The following is a 20,168-nucleotide window of genomic DNA, read 5'->3' as shown; positions in this document are numbered from 1 at the left end:
ATTCTTTGATGATGCACCTTTCAGAGTGGAAATCTGAGCACCTGAGATACCTTGAGATTTCTTCATTATGAATTTATCTAGGCCAGTTTGAGACAGATGAGAGTTTTGATTGTCCTTGATAATCTTGGCTAGCGCCTCTGTATTTTCCTACTTTTACCATAGGTGCTTTAGATTTAGAAACCACTATATAGTTGGGTGTCACCTGTGTCAATAGCAAGCAGGTGTAAAATTGTTTAAAACATGTCCGGGCTTCTCTGGCTGGAGTGCATGAAGTCGTAAGTTCTTTTTGTAGAGAAATCTATGACAGTCTTTGGGTATCATCAGATATTCTTCACAAGACTCTCTTTCCCCCCTCTTTTTTTCTTGTGAATTTGTCTACTCGTGAAGAAGAAAAATTGGGTCACTGGCCCTTTAAGTAAAATAGTTATAACAGGTGTGAATCTTCTTCTGAGGATCCGAAAAAAAATTGTAGGCAACCTACTTTTTAGAAAGTAACAGAAAAAGAGTCCAGCTTGTAAGGCATGGGAGGGAGATGGCTGCAAAGGAGGATGAAGGTCTGTGCGTGTTGAATCGGATTAATAAGTTGCTCTGTTGACAGGTTAGGAGCTAACCGGTTGATCAGGTTAAAGCAGAGACTCTCCAAATGTCCTTTGCGATAAAGCACTAAGGGAGTTTAGAGTGAAGCGCGTCTGCTCCGGTCACTGCCGTGTCGCGTCTTTCTGTTCACACGGACTGTGATGCGATCTTACTGATTGATGCAAATAATCTTCTGGTCAGATCATATAAGAGCTTACTGCTATACCATCACCCGCTCTTTTGGTAAGGAGGTGGCCGAGGGGACCTTGCGCTTGCGAGATTCTGCAGCGTTACTGGCCCGGGAAGTTAACCCCTTCTTCTAGCGAAACTGCGGGATAATGCGGTGGACTGGCTATTTAAACGGTAAGTTAAGATCTTCTTACCGGTGTGAGATCACCCCTCGTGTTGAGATCTTCCTCTTGCAGGTGACTTGAAGAAACTTGGCGCGGAGCGCCCAAAGCCCGTTTGCTGTAATGGAGTCCTAGGATCTGTCTAGGCCGCAGGTGAAAATAACGGCTTCAAAGGTCGGATTATGCTTCAAAAAGGTTCAAAATGATCTCGGTGACAGTGTCTAGGCCGCAGGTGATATTAGTTGTGGTCAGGATGTCTTAGGATAGACTTTGGATCGCAGGAGCTCAAGCAAGGCGCTTCCTCCCTGTTCTGCTGCTAGCCACGCCCCGCCAAATGCTAATCTTGATAAATATCCCCCACTCTACAGAGCACTAGTGAGACCTCATTTGGAGTATTGTGCGCAGTACTGGAGACCATATCTCCAGAAGGATATTGATACTTTGGAGAGAGTTCAGAGAAGAGCTACTAAACTGGTACATGGATTGCAGGATAAAACTTACCAGGAAAGATTAAAGGACCTTAACATGTATAGCTTGGAAGAAAGACGAGACAGAGGGGATATGATAGAAACTTTTAAATACATAAAGGGAATCAACAAGGTAAAAGAGGAGAGAATATTTAAAAGAAGAAAAACTGCTACAAGAGGACATAGTTTTAAATTAGAGGGGCAAAGGTTTAAAAGTAATATCAGGAAGTATTACTTTACTGAGAGAGTAGTGAATGCATGGAATAGCCTTCCTGCAGAAGTGGTAGCTGCAAATACAGTGAAGGAGTTTAAGCATGCATGGGATAGGCATAAGGCCATCCTTCATATAAGATAGGGGCAGGGGCTATCCATATTGTTCAGTATATTGGGCAGACTAGATGGGCCAAATGGTTCTTATGTGCTGACACATTCTATGTTTCTATGTTTCTGTGTCCATTCAAAACCTAATTCACATCAATGTTCATGATGAGTCACATCCTCTAATGTATTTAGCTGGCCCGCACTGGTAATCTGCCCTACAAACAGGACAGGAACTAAAGTATATGAAAGCTCAAGGATCTGTGCGGATGATGTCCTCAAAGGAAATGTGTCACCACAAATTTTATATGCCAGCAGTGGCATGCCTAGGGTATTTAGAACCCGGGGCGGGTTCTTTCTCTGGCGCCCCTTTCCCCCCTCCAAAACCATAAGAAACTTTCTTTCTACATTTAAATATACTGAAATATTCCTTTTGTTTGAAATAAAATAAAAAAATATCGCTAGTGAGCAAAAAATTGATGGTAAATGAAAATGTAACCCCTTAGTGACCAAGCCTGTTTGGATCTTAATAAGACATAATTTTGGAAATCTGACATTTTCATTTTAGCAGAAAATAACTTTGTAAAGGTTTTGCACATCAAAGTAATTCTGATATTGTTTTCTCGTCCCATGTTTTGCTTAGGTGGTAAAAAAAACAAAATAATCTATGAAAATTTGTAAACATTGGCATATTTTCCTGTTTTCAACTGCAATATTTCACATACATACATAAATACTATTCAATATTTTTTATCAGAAATATATTTCCACATCTTTACTTTATTTTGGCCACACTTACAAAAAACCATGAACTTTTTTTTATTTAGGAGAGTTACCATTTTAACATAAATCTTAAAATTTTTGAAGTTTGCAGAGGCTTATAAGTGTCAGAATAATAGAACCCCCCCCCCCCAAAAAAAAAAAAGTGACCTCATTTTGAAAATGTTTGTATAGCTTACTATTGTGTGGAAGAGGTTTAAACAGATACAATAAAATGCATTTACTCAGATAAGTTAATGAAGTAGAAATATACTAAGTTTTAGTTTTGTCTTCAGTGAATAGAAAGAGAGTGATTCACATCATTAGATGTTATATCCTACATGTTATTATGTTAAGATATAGAAAGTAAAGTACAGTATAATCAAGTGCATTATATATAAGTACATTCATGGTATCTATTATAGAAATAGCAGAATTTCTTGTATAGTCTAAATATGTATGTGGGGAGTTAATCATTTCAGTCTCAGGTGTTAATTCAGGAGAATTGTAGAGAGAGATCATGAACAAATAGTGTATCTTCACTTAAGGACAATAGACCAAAATATCACCAGGAATTGGTCTATCCCAATGAATAGAAAAGGGACTTCATAGTATTTGTCTTAATTTGATGGGTTTAATCCTGGATTTAGAAATAGAATGCATGTATGGTGAAGTTGTATACTAAGGTGTCTGTGTGAATAGAGGGCTTATTTCTTGATACACATTCTTATTTGCTTCTATTGTTAGGAAATGTTCTCCCAAAGATTAGGTCAAAAGTCAATCTTGTTTATCTCTCTTTGTAGGAAAATATAAGAATTTGCTGTACTGGTAAAATGTACAAATTTGCTGTACTGGTAAAATGTACTCATAGATCTCCCATGCCATCTAGTGGTAGAGTAAAATTAAGATATGAATTACGATAGGTGGATAAGTTGATGTTACTAGTTAATGATAAAACCTGGCCAGTCCCATTTTGAATGGGATAAAAAGGGCAGCATGAGGTGATAGAGGGGAATTCTTCCTGATCATCTCACTGAGGCCATCCATCCAATCCTTCCTATCTGATTCACCTACCTGAGGAAGCCATCTGACTAGAAATCCAGCTAGTAGAGGCAGCCATCTTGAAAATTCTTCCCAGCCAATTACCACACCCCGAGAGGAGATAGGACTCCACTGAATTATAGTCCTGAATATTGCAACTGATTTCTGCCAGCCGATACCCTTGTATAGTTAACCTTACCTATCTTTTATAGCTGAATATATATATATATATATATATATATATATATATTATATATATTTAATTAACCATAGAATCTGTCTTGGAATAAGACTAGGCTGTAACTGCAGTATGATCCTAACTTTTCCAAATACAGGGAGATTTATAAATACTGTTGAGAGTTATCACGGTATTATCTCCAGAGAACTGAGTTCAGTTCCAGGCATGTATGGTTGATTATATATATAGAATTTCTATATATGATCTTCTATATATATAGAAGAAAAATGGCGGCACTGACTAAAATGGAAAAAATGGGTGCACGTTCCAGGGGAATCGACTTCTTACCCCAATTAATAAATCCAGAAAAAGGACGGCACTCCGGTCTGGTGAAGGTGAGGTTATTCTTTATTCAACCATATGGTGCAACGTTTCGGCTCCAATACTGAGCCTTTCTCAAGCGAGAGAAAGGCTCAGTATTGGAGCCGAAACGTTGCACCGTATGGTTGAATAAAGAATAACCTCACCTTCACCAGACCGGAGTGCCGTCCTTTTTCTGGATTTATATATATATATATATATATATGTAGAGATAAAATGAAACATTAGGTAAACTTGATTTGAGCTTAATTTGATTTTATCTGTCGGGTGAGAGAAATCAGGTCTTAAAGTGATTTAAAATATATTGTAAGATTTAATCAAAATAAGGCATTGTAGTTGATATATATATATATATATATATATATATATATATATTCTAGATTGCTTGGACTTTCTTAAAAACATTTGCATGTCATTGATTTATTTGTATCTTATTGTCACAGATTTTTATATTATATTAGTTTGCACTGCATTATTGTTATTTAATAAATATATATTTTAATTTGCCACTACCTTCTTTTGGTCGTCTAACTTAGTGCAGATTAAGAGCTCTTTTTAGCTTGGTATTTATGATAATAGGTTAGAATCTCCTTCTTTACAGATTCTAATTTATTCACATAAATAATATAGACTGTTAATCGGAGACAGCATTAATATTCCGACAGTTCTCACCCTTCGTGCTGCTATATGGCAGAAACCCTCGCGGTCTCTTGGACGTGGCCAAAGAGGCGTGGGAACAACAACCCACTCCACATAATCATTGAGTACATTACTCAGATGCAAGATCGGATAGAGACAATGTTGGCTCTTGTTAGGAAGCATATGGAGACAGCTCAGCGAGCCCAGAGTCGGGTATATAATCGGCAGGCTCAGGTCCGGATCTTTAACCCGGGTGATCAGGTTTTGGTTCTGGTGCCTACCATGGACAGTAAGTTCCTGGCTAGGTGGCAGGGGCCCTACAAGGTACTCGAGAAAATTGGAGGTGTAAACTACAAGGTACACCAGCCAGGGCAGCAAAAACCGGAGCAGGTTTGCCATGTGAATTTACTCAAACCATGGAAAAATAGGTAAACCTGTACAGGAGAAGATGTATCGGCCACTCTGTCTGATGCAAGAGAGGCAGCTCTCACAGTAAAAATTGCTGATAGCCTCTCCTTTGAACAGATTCAGGAGGCCAGGGAGTTGAACACGAATGTGTTCTCGGTCCTCCCTGGATACACTTCCATAATCCAGCATGACATTGTCACTGAACCTCAGGCAAAAGTCCGGTTAAAACCATTCCGGGTACCCAAAGCTCAGCGACAAGCCATATCGGAGGAGGTGCAGCTAATGTTGCAGCTAGACGTCATTGAGGAGTAAAAAAGTGAGTGGGACAGTCCTATAGTATTGATACACAACATGGACGGGATGTTGCGGAATTGTAATGACTTTCGTGAAGTTAACAATAATTCTAAGTTTGACAAGTATCTTATGCCTCAGGTGCATGAGCGAGTCGAAAAGTTAGGACAAGCACTGTACTTTTCTGTTTTGGACCTCATGAAAGGGTACAGGCAGGTGCCCTTAATGGAGGCTGCCAAAGAGAAAACCGCCTTCATCACACCTGAGGGGCTGTATCACTATAAGGTGTTACCCTTTGGTCTGCATGGCGCCCCTGCCACTTTTTAGTGACTAATGGACATTGTGCTTCGTCCACACCGTTGGCATGCTTCGGCTTAGCTGGACGATATTGTCATCAACAATACCGACCGGGAAAGTCACCTACCCAATGTGTAGGCTGTTGTGGACTCCCTTCTGTGTTTTAAAAAATACCCATTTTTGGTGATACCCTCCATCTGGGGCCTCTGCCGCATTAGTCAGTGTGCAATTTAAGATATCAATACAGCTTTCATTTTCTGGGTTTTAAAAAACACAGTTTTGGGGCAAAATACACAATTTTACAGCCCTGGCTGCATCTGTACGTGTGAAATTCAAGCGTTGAAAGATCAGAGTTGGCACCTGTAGCCGATGTCCATCAGTCTTTTACCTCACCCCCTTGCAAATCAGACAAGCAGTCTGAGCCTCAAGTCATGCAGCAGTATCTTCTGCTTTTTAATGACTCTGTTAGCAGGGTTTCCCAGGGACATCCACTTCGCCCTGCCCTGCACCGATGCCCAACCACTTATGTTTCAAGATAAGTACATGGTAGGACCATCGTAGCATGTCTCGGATGATGGCGAAACACAGGTGCTCAGCAGAAGAGGAGCAGGGTGCAAAAGCGGAACGGTCATCCCCTAGACAGTACGCCTGTTACTGGGACCAAGCACACCAAAGCCAGCTCCAAGGAGTTCCCTGGCATGGCAGTTCTTCAGACAATGTGCTGACAACAAGACATGAGTGGTTTGCACGCTGTGCAATCAGAGCCTGAAGCGAAACATAAACGTTCTCAACCTGAGCACAACCTGCATGACAAGGCATATAAGTGCAAAGCACGAGCTGCAGTGGAGTAGACACCTCAAAAAACAAAAAAGGTCTCTGGCTCCTCCTGCTTCCTCTTCTGCTGCAGTCTCGGCATCTTCATCCACCTCTGGAGTGACAGTGCCACCTGCCACCCGGCAAACAGAGGATCTGCCAGCAACACCAACATCTGGGTCACCAAGCATCTCCAAAATGTCCCACGGAAGTGTTCAGCTCTTCATATCCCAAACACTGGAGCGGAAGAGGAAGTACCACCCTACCCACCCGTGATCCCTGGCCCTGAATGCCAGCATTTTAAAATTACTGGCCTTTGAAATGCTATAATTACGTCTGGTGGAGACAGAGAGTTTTAAAAGCCTTATGGTGGTGGCTGTCCCACAGTACATTGAGACCAGCTGCCACTACTTTTCCAGGCGTGCCATCCCTTCCCTGCACAACCAAGTGGGGGACAAAATCAAGTGTGCACTGCGCAACACCATCTGTGGCAAGGTGCACCTCACTACTGATATGTGGACCAGTAAGCACAGTCAGTGACGTTATATCTCCGTAACAGCACACTGGGTAAATGCAGTGGCGGCTGGGCCTGAGGCGGATAGCAGTTTGGCGCATGTCCTCCCACCACCGAGGATTGCAGGGCGCTTCAGTTTGCCTCCTGTTGCCTCCTCCTCCTACTTTGCTTCCTCATCCTCTACCAGCTCCTCATCTGGTCAGCATAACACTTTCAGCACCAACTTCAGCACAGCCAGGGGTAAACGACAGCAGGCAGTTTTAAAACTTATCTGTTTGGGGGACAAACCCCACACAGCCCAGGAGCTGTGGACGGGCATGGAACAACAGACCGATGAGATGTTGGTGCCAGTGAGCCTCAAGCCCGGCCTGGTGGTGTGTGATAATGGGCGAAATCTCGTAGCAGCTCTGGGACTAGCTGGTTTGACGCACATCCCTTGCCTGGCGCATGTGCTGAATTTGGTGGTGCAGAGATTCCTTAAAAATTACACCGATATGTCAGAGCTGCTGCATAAAGTGCGGGCCATCTGTGCGCGCACCCTGTTGCTGCTCGCCTGTCAGCACTGCAGCGTAACTTCGGCCTTCCTGCTGACTGCCTCATAGTGGAACTCCACCTTGCACATGCTGGCCAGACTGTGCGAGCAGCAGCAGGCGATAGTGGAGTTTCAGCTGCAGCATGCATGGGTTAGTTGCTCTGCGGAACAGCACCACTTCACCACCAATGACTGGGCCTCCATGCGAGACCTGTTTCTTGTTGCGCTGTTTCGAGTACTCCACCAACATGGCCAGTGCTGATGACGCCGTTCTCAGCATTACTATCCCACATCTATGCCTCCTTGAAAAAACGCTTCTGGCGATGATGGAAGCGGATGTGGCACAGGAGGAGAAGGAAGAGGTATCATTTCATAGGGTTTCCAGCCAGTCATTCACAAGTGGCTCCAAGGGTGGGTTCCTGCACCCACAAACTCCAGGTACACAATTGTCCAGCCAGGGCACAGTTCTGGAGGATGAGGAGGTGGAAGATGAGGAGGAGGAGATGGAGGAAAAGGAACCATGTTCACAGCAGGGAGGCACCCAGACCAGATCATGGCCATCACTGGTGCGTGGCTGGGGGGATACAGAGGACACAGACGATATGCCTCCCACAGAGGACAGCTTTTCGTTGCTTCTAGGCAGTCTGGCTCACATGAGCGTTTACATGCTGCAGTGTCTCGGCAACGACCGCCGACTTGCCCACGTTCTAACTTGTGCTGATTACTGAGTGTCCACGCTGCTGGATCACCATTACAAGGACAACGTACCGTCCTTAATTTCCTCACTGGAGCATGATCGTAAGATTCGCAAGTACAAGCGCACGCTGGTAAGACGCGCTGCTGATGGAATTCCCACCTGACAGTGGGGGCACAGTGGAAGCACAAGGCGAAGGCAGAGGAAGAGGTCGCCAACGCAGCTGGGGCACCACCAGCACCTCAGAAGGCAGGATTAGCATGGCCGAAATGTAGAAAAGCTTTGTCAGCACGCCACAACAACCAGCACCACCAGCTGATATGGAGCGTCTTAGCAGGAGGCAGCATTTCAGCAACATGGTGGAGCAGTATGTGTGCACACGCCTACACGTACTGAATGACAGGTCTGCCCCTTCAACTTCTGGGTCTCAAAATTGGGCACATGGCCTGAGCTTGCCCTTTATGCCTTGGAGGTGCTGGCCTGCCCTGCAGCCAGTGTATTATCTGAACGTGTGTTTAGCACGGCAGGGGGCGTTATCACAGACAAGCTCAGCCGCCTGGCCACAGCCAATGTGGACAAGCTCACTTTCATTAAAATGAACCAGGCTTGGATCCCACAGGACTTTTTTGTACCTTGTGCAGAATAGACATGTATACCGGCCTTAACCAGCCATTGTTATACTACAGTGCAATTGCTCATTCTTGTATTTTGGATATTTCATACTGTTTGAGTGTACCCTAATAAAAAAAAAAAACATTGTTGGCTACCTCTTCCTCCTCCACAGCTGCTTCCACCTACACCGCTATGTCCACCGCCTCCTCAAACTCCTTCTCCATATGGACCTCCACCTCATATATCAAGTATATTTTTTTTAATTTGTACGTATTTTATTTTATTTTATGTTATTTCACTAATTTGTCTGTTACATTTTTGGGTGAAATTCACAAATTTTGGGGTTAGATATACCACAGCTATACCTAGTAGACAGGTAAGAAAAATTCACTAATATGTCTGTTACATTTTCGGGAGAAATTCAATTTTTGGATGTTATATATATCACTGCTCTACCTAGTAGACAGGTAAAAAAAAAACACTAATTTGTCTGTTATATTTTTGTGTGAAATTCACCAATTTTTGGGTGTGATATACCACTGTTCTACCTAGTAGACAGGTAAAAATATTCACTAATTTGTCTGTTACATTTTAGGGTAAAATTCACAAATTTTTGTGTGATATACCACTGCTATACCTTGTAGACAGGTAAAAAAAAAAAATCACAAATTTGACTGTTACATTTTCGGGTGAACTTTACACATTTTTGGGTGTAATATGCCACTGCTATACCTAGTAGACAGGTACAAAAATTTCACTAATTTGTCTGTTACATTTTCGGGTGAAATTCACCAATTTTGGGATGTTATATACCACTGCTATACCTAGTAGACAAGTAAAAAAATAATCATTTGTCTGTTACATATTCTGGTGAAATTCACAAATTTTTGGCTGTGATATACCCCTGCTCTACCTAGTAGACAGGTAACATTTCACTAATTTGTCTGTTACATATTCAATGAAATTCGCCAATTTTTGGGTGTGATATACCCCGGCTGTATCTAGTAGACCAGTAAAAAAATTTCACTAATTTGTCTGTTAAATTTTCGGGTGAAATTCACACATTTTTGCGTGTGATATACCACTGCTATACCTAGTAGACAGGTAAAAAAAAAAATCACAAATTTGTCAGTTGCATTCTTGGGTGACATTTGACCATTTTTGCTGTGCATAGGTGATAGGGACCAAAATTTCAAAAAATCGTCTGTTACAAGGTGACAATTTACCAATGTTGCCGTATACAAAACCCCTGCTCTGCATAGGTGACAGGGAATAAAATGTCTAAAATTCTTCTTTAATTGATGTGCGCCCCCTCCTTTCATTCAATGCTTAAACTTTAATAACTTGTCCCACATTTGCGCTTCAATCATTTGTCCCACTTTTCTGCTTGATCATATTTAGTTTAAAAAAATGAGACTCCCTTAGATGTGGTCTCTCTTTCTCACGCTCCCTCTCCAGCATGGAACCCTGATTCGCCGATAACCGTGATCAACATGGTAGGCTCAGAAAAGAACATCGAAAGTTGATAGAAAAGATATCTAAATGGATCGTTGACGTTCGATCAGGCAGAAGTTATGTAGAGTCAACAAAGTGGCAGCAGGGCCGCTCCTGTCTAACGTTTCCAAATCCTAAATACCCCAGTGACATTCCCTATAATTTTGTCTTAATCATTTCAATAACAGGGCATCTTCAAGTCGGGAGTGGGTAATTGCTGCGCTCCCCCTCCTTTCCTTCAATTCTTCTGCTTTAATAACTTTTCCTATATTTCCGCTCAATCACAATTAAATTTTATCCATTGATCTCCCTTGGCTGTGGTCTGTCTTTCTCACACTCCCTCTCCGGAGTGGAACCCTGATTCGCAGATTACCATGATAGGCTCAGAAAAGAACATCGAAAGTTGATAGAGAAGATATCCAAATGGATCATAGACGTGCGACATGGTGGGGAAGTATGTGTGCACACGTCCACGCAAACTGAATGATGTGTCTTCAAATTGGGCACATGGCCTGATCTTGCCCTTTACGCCTCGGAGTTGCTGGCCTGCCCCGCAGCTGGTGCATTGTCTGAACGTGTGTTTAGCACGAATGGAGGGGGTTATCACAGGTTATATACCCTAATTTAATAAAATATAAATACATTTTAAACAAAAAAGCAGTGTAGGCTACCTCCTCCACTGCCACATCCACCACCCCCTCAACCTCCTACTCCATATGGACCTCGTCCTCCTAGAACAAGATTTTTTTATTTTTTTTATTTGTATGTATTTTATGTTACTTAAAGTCATTTCCCTATCCACATTTGTTTGCAGGGCACTTGCCATGCTCTTAACCACATTTTGATGTCATTTACAGCCCTCTAGCCCTTTCCATTACATTTTAGTGCTCGAAAGTTCGGGTCCCCATTGACTTCAATGGGGTTCGGGGTCAAGTTCGGGTCCCAAACTCAAACTTTTTTGTGAAGTTCGGCCGAACCCATCAAACCCGAACATCCAGGTGTCCGCTCAACTCTAGTAAAACACAACATTATCAAGCTTTCAAGGATAAAAAATGCAATGCAACCAAATAATGGATATAATGTGTTGCATCACGTGTTTTATTTAAAGTAATAATAATTTCACAGGAGTATGAAGGAGTACTAATGCTGTATCAGGATTACAAAGTACATATCCAACCATGGCAACAAATCATTAATACATTCTGCTGTGGCTTTTTGCTGCTGACAGTCTAATTCCTGTACCTGTCATTGCAAGATCCTAATCAAAAGATTCATATAAGTCAAGCATAACACGTTCAGATTTTTTTTTTTCTTTTGGTGAAACACAAGTTTGCTTTTATTTGATAGTCTGATAGAAGAAAAATAATACAGATAATTTCCCGTCAGTGAAGCAAAACATCATGATTGTCCAGATAAACATTTCTCTCACAGTGAGACTCATACATTTGTGGTAAGATGAGTTGAATAATGGATGTACCAGAATATGTGGCTGCGCCCATACTTTACACGCAAGAGTGAAGCAATTTTTTCACTCTGTTCAGTTTGAAACTGTATATGGTTGTGAAGACTTATATTGTAATTATATTGTAATTACAAGAAATTGTGTCCTTTCCACAGGATAGGGGATAAGTGTTCGATCGCAGGGGTCTGATCACTGGGACCCCCATTGATCATGAGAACGGGGGCCCATATCCCCATATTTAATTGGAGCTGCAAAGACAACATACTGTACCACGGCCATAATTATATTTCATGCTGAGCAAGGCACCGACACTAAAGGCAACCCAATTAATTGACTTTTCTCAACACTAAGGGGGAGATTTATCATTTTGGGTGCTTTCACATCAGCGCTATTAATTGCTGTTCTTCTGCTCCCTTATGGGAGCAGAAGAATGAAAATAACGGAAGTGCTGGATTCGGAAAATATCTGACATGAACGAAGCCTATAATAGGATCTAGTGTTGAGCAAATCTACTCATCCGAAGTGGAATTCAATCTAAAGCTTAGGAAAAATTCCATTAGAGACAAAATCAAATTTCTTCACACTTCATGGTAACAAATCAGATTTTTTCTAAAATGTTTTCTTCATGTTTTACAAAGTGAATGTAAGAAGCCCAGGAATGTGATATGACCCATAATGCCATGCAGATAGCCAATCAGCAGATACGAAGCCCCTATGATGTCACAGCCTATAAAAAGCCTCATTCTGCGTAGTCTCTGCCATTTCACTGTGAGCTGAGCATAGGGAGAGGCGTGACAAGCGCTTAAGCACTAGGGACAGTGTTGCAGAAAACCTTTAATTGTACAATATTGGAGAGAGAGAGTGAAGGGACAGTGTAGGGAGATTGCAAGGAGAGTTTTTAGACCCTGTAGGGAGAGCATAGGGAGAATGCAGGGACAGTGCAGGTTAATTGCAATCTCTGTGTGCATCTTGATTACCTTTTGATCACAGTTAATCTTTTAATTTGTACACAGAATTACTGTGCCTTAGTGTTAAAATGCGGTGTAAAATATCACTGTCTGCATCTTGTTGAACCATTGGCACATTTACAGTTAATCTCTTATATATAGAATTATTGTGCTATAGTATTAAACGGCGGTCTAATATATCGAAGTCTGCATCTTGTTGAATTGATGACACATTTGGAGTGAATCTTATTTTATATATAGAATTTCCGTGCCTTAGTATTAAAGTATAGTCTAATATTTTGTATTTTGCATCCTGTTGAACTGCTTTTTTATTTTTCCTTTCACACATCTATATGAAGGCAAGTTGTACTTTCTAATGTCACCATTTAATATGGCATACAATGTAGTAGGCAGCAGTAAAAAAAAACTGATGTGTACTCTTCATTCTCTGGGTCAGTATGATTACAATTATACCACATACAGTGGGATGCGAAAGTTTGGGCAACCTTGTTAATCGTCATGATTTTTCTGTATAAATCGTTGGTTATTAAGAGAAAAAATGTCAGTTAAATATATCATATAGGAGACACTCACAGTGATATTTGAGAAGTGAAATGAAGTTTATTGGATTTACAAAAAGTGTGCTATAATTGTTTAAACAAAATTAGGCAGGTGCATAAATTTGGGCACTGTTGTCATTTTATTGATTCCAAAACCTTTAGAACTAATTATTGGAACTCAAATTGGCTAGGTAAGCTCAGTGACCTCTGACCTACCTACACAGGTGAATCCAATTATGAGAAATAGTATTTAAGGGGGTCAATTGTAAGTTTCCCTCCTCTTTTAATTTTCTCTGAAGAGTAGCAACTCAAAACAACTCTCAAATGACCTGAAGACAAAGATTGTTCACCATCATGGTTTAGGGGAAGGGTACAGAAAGATGTCTCAGAGATTTCAGCTGTCTGTTTCCACAGTTAGGAACATATTGAGGAAATGGAAGACCACAGGCTCAGTTCAAGTTAAGGCTCGAAGTGGCAGACCAAGAAAAATCTCGGATAGACAGAAGCGACGAATGGTGAGAACAGTCAGCGTCAACCCACAGACCAGCATCAAAGACCTACAACATCATCTTGCTGCAGATGGAGTCACTGTGCATCGTTCAACCATTCGGTGCACTTTACACAAGGAGATGCTGTATGCGAGAGTGATGCAGAGGAAGCCTTTTCTCCGCCCACAGCACAAAAAGTGCCTCCTGAGGTGGGCTAAAGCACATTTGGACAAGCCAGCTTCATTTTGGAATAAGGTGCTGTGGACTGATGAAACTAAAATTGAGTTATTTGGCCATAACAAGGGGTTATGCATGGAGGAAAAAGAACACAGCATTCCAAGAAAAACACCTGCTACCTACAGTAAAATATGGTGGTGGTTCCATCATGCTGGGGGCTGTGTGGCCAGTGCAGGGACTGGGAATCTTGTCAAAGTTGAGGGACGCATGGATTCCACTCAGTATCAGCAGATTCTGGAGACCAATGTCCAGGAATCAGTGACAAAGCGGAAGCTGCGCCGGGGCTGGATCTTTCAACAAGACAACGACCCTAAACACGGCTCAAAATCCACTAAGGCATTTATTCAAAGGAACAAGTACAACGTTCTGGAATGGCCATCTCAGTCCCCAGACCTAAATATATTTGAAAATCTGTGGTGTTACTTAAAGAGAGCTGTCCATGCTCGGAAGCCATCAAACCTGAATGAACTAAAGATGTTTTGTAAAGAGGAATGGTCCAAAATACCTTCAACCAGAATCCAGACTCTCATTGGAACCTACAGGAAGCGTTTAGAGGCTGTAATTTCTGCAAAAGGAGGATCTACTAAACATTGATTAAATTTCTTTTTTGTGGTGCCCAAATTTATGCACCTGCCTAATTTTGTTTAAACAGTTATAGCACACTTTCTGTAAATCCAATAAACTTAATTTCACTTCTCAAATATCACTGTGTGTGTCTCCTATATGATATATTTAACTGACACTTTTTTTTGTAACAACCAACCATTTTATACAGGAAAATCATGATGATTAACAAGGTTGCCCAAACTTTCACATCCCACTGTATGTAACATAGTAACATAGTAACATAGTACATAAGGCCGAAAAAAGACATTTGTCCATCCAGTTCGGCCTGTTATCCCGCAAGTTGATCCAGAGGAAGACCCCTCTCTAGTAGCTATAGCCTGTAATATTATTAAGCTCCAGAAATATGTCCATGGCCCTCTTGAATTCCTTTATTGTACTCACCATCACCACCTCCTCAGGCAGAGAGTTCCATATTCTCACTGCTCTTACCGTAAAGAATCCTTTTCTATGTTTGTGTACAAACCTTCTTTCCTCCAGACGCAGAGGATGTCTCCTCGTCACAGTCACAGTCCTGGGGATAAATAGCTGATGGGATAGATCTCTGTACTGACCCTTGATATATTTATACATATTAATTAGATCTCCCCTCAGTCGTCTTTTTTCTAAAGTGAATAACCCTAATTTTGATAATCTTTCAGGGTACTGTAGTTGCCCCATTCCAGTTATTACTTTAGTTGCCCTCCTCTGGACCTTCTCCAGCTCTGCTATGTCTGCCTTGTTTACAGGAGCCCAGAACTGTACACAGTACTCCATGTGTGGTCTGACTAGCGATTTGTAAAGTGGTAGGACTATGTTCTTATCACGGGAATCTATGCCCCTTCTGATGCAACCCATTATCTTGTTGGCCTTGGCAGCAGCTGCCTGACACTGGTTTTTGCAGCTTAGTTTGCTGTTTATTAAAATTCCTAGATCCTTTTCCATGTCAGTGTTACCGAGTGTTTTACCATTTAGTATGTACGGTTGACTTGCATTTTTCCTTCCCATGTGCATAACTTTACATTTATCAGTGTTAAACCCCATCTGCCACTTATCTGCCCAAGCCTCCAGTCTATCCAGATCCCTCTGTAGTAGTATACTGTCCTCTTCAGTGTTAATTACTTTACACAGTTTAGTGTCATCTGCGAAAATTGATACTTTACTATGCAAGCCTTCTACAAGATCATTAATAAATATATTGAAGAGAATAGGGCCCAATACTGACCCCTGAGGTACCCCACTAGTGACAGTGACCCAATCTGAGTGTGTACCGTTAATAACCACCCTCTGTTTTCTATCACTGAGCCAGTTACTTACCCACATACAGATGTTTTCTCCCAGTCCGAGCATTCTCATTTTATATACTAACCTTTTATGTGGTACAGTGTCAAATGCTTTGGAAAAGTCCAGATATACGACATCCATTGATTCGCCGCTGTCAAGTCTAGAACTTACCTCCTCATAGAAACTGATTAAATTAGTCTGACATGACCGATCCCTCACGAAGCCATGCTGATATGGTGTTATTTGCTTATTTCTGTTGAGATGCTCTAATATAGCATCTCTCAGAAAACCTTCAAACAGTTTACCCACAACAGATGTTAAACTTACCGGCCTATAGTTTCCAGGGTCTGTTTTTGGCCCCTTTTTGAATAATAGCACCACATATGCCATGCACCAATCCTGTGGGACATTCCCTGTCAGTATAGAGTCTGCAAATATCAGAAATAAGGGTCTGGCTATGACATTACTTAATTCCTTTAGGATACGGGGGTGTATGTCATCCGGTCCTGGCGATTTGTCTATTTTAATCTTTTTAAGTCGCTGATGTACTTCTTCCTGGGTCAGACAGGACACTTTTAATGGGGAATTTATTTTTGCATTCTGCATGTCATCTGACAATTTATTTTCCTCAGTGAATACATTGGAGAAAAAAATATTTAACAGCTTTGCTTTCTCCTCATCGCTCTCTGCGACTTCCCCCTCATTACTCTTTAAAGGCCCCACACCTTCAGATTTATACTTTTTAACATTTATATAATTGAAGAACATTTTAGGGTTAGTTTTACTCTCTTTGGCAATTAATCTCTCGGTCTCTAGTTTGGCCGCTTTTATTTGTTTTTTACATGTTCTATTTTTTTCCTTATAGTTTTTCAGTGCTTCCGTGCTCCCCTCCTGTTTCAGTGAATGATATGCTTTCTTTTTGTCATTTATTGCTTTCGTTACAGTTCTATTTATCCACATTGGTTTCTTTTTATTCCTTAACCTTTTATTACCATACGGTATGTACCTCTCACAATGAGATTTTAGGATGTTTTTAAAGATATCCCATTTTGTGGCTGTATTTTTATTTTTGAGGACTTTGTCCCAGTTAGTATGGCCTATGGCCTCTCTTAGTTGGCTAAATTTAGCTTTTTTGAAGTTTGGTATTTTTGTTCCTCCCTGTAGAAACGCTCTTTTGAATGATAATTGGAAGGTTATTACTTTGTGGTCACTATTTCCCAGGTGTCCCCCAACCTGCACGTCTGTTGTTCTGTCCGGCCTATTGGTTAATACTAAGTCCAGTATGGCCGTCCCTCTAGTCGGGTCCTGAACCAGTTGGGAGAGGTAATTGTCTTTGGTTATTGCCAAGAACCTGTTTCCTTTATGAGATATACAAGTTTCAGTTTCCCAGTCTATATCTGGGTAGTTGAAGTCCCCCATAATAACCACCTCATTATGATTTGCCGCCTCGTCTATCTCGTTTAGTAATAGATTTTCTGTGGACTCTGGTATATTAGGTGGTTTATAGTAAACTCCTATTAGTAATTTATTGTTGTTTTTAGCTCCATGTATCTCTACCCACAGTGACTCCACATGTTCATGTATAAGTTTTTATGTCTAACTTTTTGATTTATATATCTGAGCTGTATGGGGACTCATTTTTTGAAGGATGATCTGTAGTTTTTATTGATATCATTTTCGAGTGTGTGACTTTATCACATTTTATTACTTTTTTGGGGCAAGAGAAGTGATGAAATAATGACGAATCAGCAATTTTGACCTTTTTTCTGTATGTCATTTGCCATATTTGAATTTTTTTATTATTTTTTTATAGTACAGGCTCTTTTGAACACGATGATCCCATGATATTTATATTTAGTTATTTATGTACTTATTTTTCATTCTACAGAAAGGGGGGTGATTTCAATTTTAATATATCTTTTTTTAAATATTTTTTAACAGTTTTTTTTTTTTACTTTTCTTATAGTTTTTAGCTCCTCTATGAAGCTACAAAACTCTGTATTTTTTTTATTAGTCTGTACCATTAAGTTTATTTTATATCCATATTGATACAGAATTGCTCATTTCTTATGTTGGCCTGCTGGCCAAAATAAGAATTGCAGCTTCAATACCCTGAGAGACCTAGCGTGTTGAAATCAATTACCGGCATCCTCATTGGCCGCAGAGGATGCCCGGAAGCTTCACCCTTTAGATTCAGTGATCACACTTGATCATGGCATCTAAAGGCTTTAATGACTGTCATCTGCATTATTGCAGGTTGCAGTCATTAGCCCCGGGTCTCTGCTTATTTTATATATAGAATTACTGTGCTGCAGAATTAAAGGGTGGTCTAATATATCGCTGTCTGCATCTTGTTGCACTGCTGACACATTCACAGTTAATCTCTTATTTTATATATAGAATTACTGTGCTGCAATATTAAAGGGCAGTCTAATATATTGCCGTCTGCATCCTGTTGAACTGCTGACACATTTGTAGTTAATCTGTTACACTACTGATGCCATTACTGTACACTATAGCCAATGGACAGTTGCCTGGGCTGTCCAAGGGAATGGGCAGTGGCAAAAATGTTGCTGTCGTCTGCACAAATACAAACCGGATTCCCAAAAAGTTGGGACACTATACAAATCGTGAATAAAAACTGAATGCAATGATGTGGAGGTGCCAACTTCTAATATTTTATTCAGAATAGAACATAAATCACGGAACCCAAGTTTAAACTGACAAAATGTACCATTTTAAGGGAAAAATATGTTGAATCAGAATTTCATGGTGTCAACAAATCCCCAAAAAGTTGGGACAAGGCCATTTTCACCACTGTGTGGCATCTCCCCTTCTTCTTACAACACTCAACAGACGTCTGGGGACCAAGGAGACCAGTTTCTCAAGTTTAGAAATAGGAATGCTCTCCCATTCTTGTCTAATACAGGCCTCTAACTGTTCAATCGTCTTGGGCCTTCTTTGTTGCACCTTCCTCTTTATGATGCGCCAAATGTTCTCTATAGGTGAAAGATCTGGACTGCAGAATGACCATTTCAGTACCCGGATCCTTCTCCTACGCAGCCATGATGTTGTGATTGATGCAGAATGTGGTCTGGCATTATCTTGTTGAAAAATGCAGGGTCTTCCCTAAAAGAGATGACGTCTGGATGGGAGCATATGTTGTTCTAGAACCTAAATGTATTTTTCTGCATTGATGGTGCCTTTCCAGACATGCAAGCTGCCCATGCCACACACACTCATGCAACCCCATACCATCAGAGATGCAGGCTTCTGAACTGAGCGTTGATAACAACTTGGGTTGTCCTTGTCCTCTTTGGTCCGGATGACATGGCGTCTCAGATTTCCAAAAAGAACTTCGAATCGTGACTTGTCTGACCACAGAACAGTCTTCCATTTTGCCACACTCCATTTTAAATGATCCCTGGCCCAGTGAAAACGCCTGAGCTTGTGGATCTTGCTTAGAAATGGCTTCTTCTTTGCACTGTAGAGTTTCAGCTGGCAACGGCGGATGGCACGGTGGATTGTATTCACTGACAATGGTTTCTGGAAGTATTCCTGAGCCCATTCTGTGATTTCCTTTACAGTAGCATTCCTGTTTGTGGTGCAGTGTCGTTTAAGGGCCCGGAGATCACGGGCATCCAGTATGGTTTTACGGCCTTGACCCTTACGCACAGAGATTGTTCCAGATTCTCAGAATCTTCGGATGATGTTATGCACAGTTGATGATGATAGATGCAAAGTCTTTGCAATTTTTCGCTGGGTAACACCTTTCTGAAATTGCTCCACTATCTTTTTGCGCAACATTGTGGGAATTGGTGATCCTCTATAGTGATAAGCGGCAGGGGCAATATTCGAATTCGCGATATTTCGCGAATATTTGGGCGAATATTCGCCATATATTCGAGAATTCACGGATTAATGATCTCCAGGCATTATTTTCTTGATTGCAAAAATTCGCATAAAATTTGCATACAAATTTTCGCATAAAAATTTGCATGAACTGGTATTTTCACAAAAATCGAATATTCGCAATTACGAATATATTTAGCAATATTCTAAATATTCGCGAATTCTCGAAGTGCCGATATTCGCGATTAAAATTCACAATTCGAATATTCGTGATCAACACTAATCCTCTACCCATCTTGGCTTCTGAGAGTCACTGCCACTCTGAGAAGCTCTTTTTATACCCAATCATGTTGCCAATTGACCTAATTAGT

This window comes from Bufo gargarizans, chromosome 5, assembly GCF_014858855.1.
Source record: "Bufo gargarizans isolate SCDJY-AF-19 chromosome 5, ASM1485885v1, whole genome shotgun sequence".
NCBI lineage: Eukaryota > Metazoa > Chordata > Amphibia > Anura > Bufonidae > Bufo > Bufo gargarizans.
Note: the sequence above shows the minus strand (reverse complement) of the source record.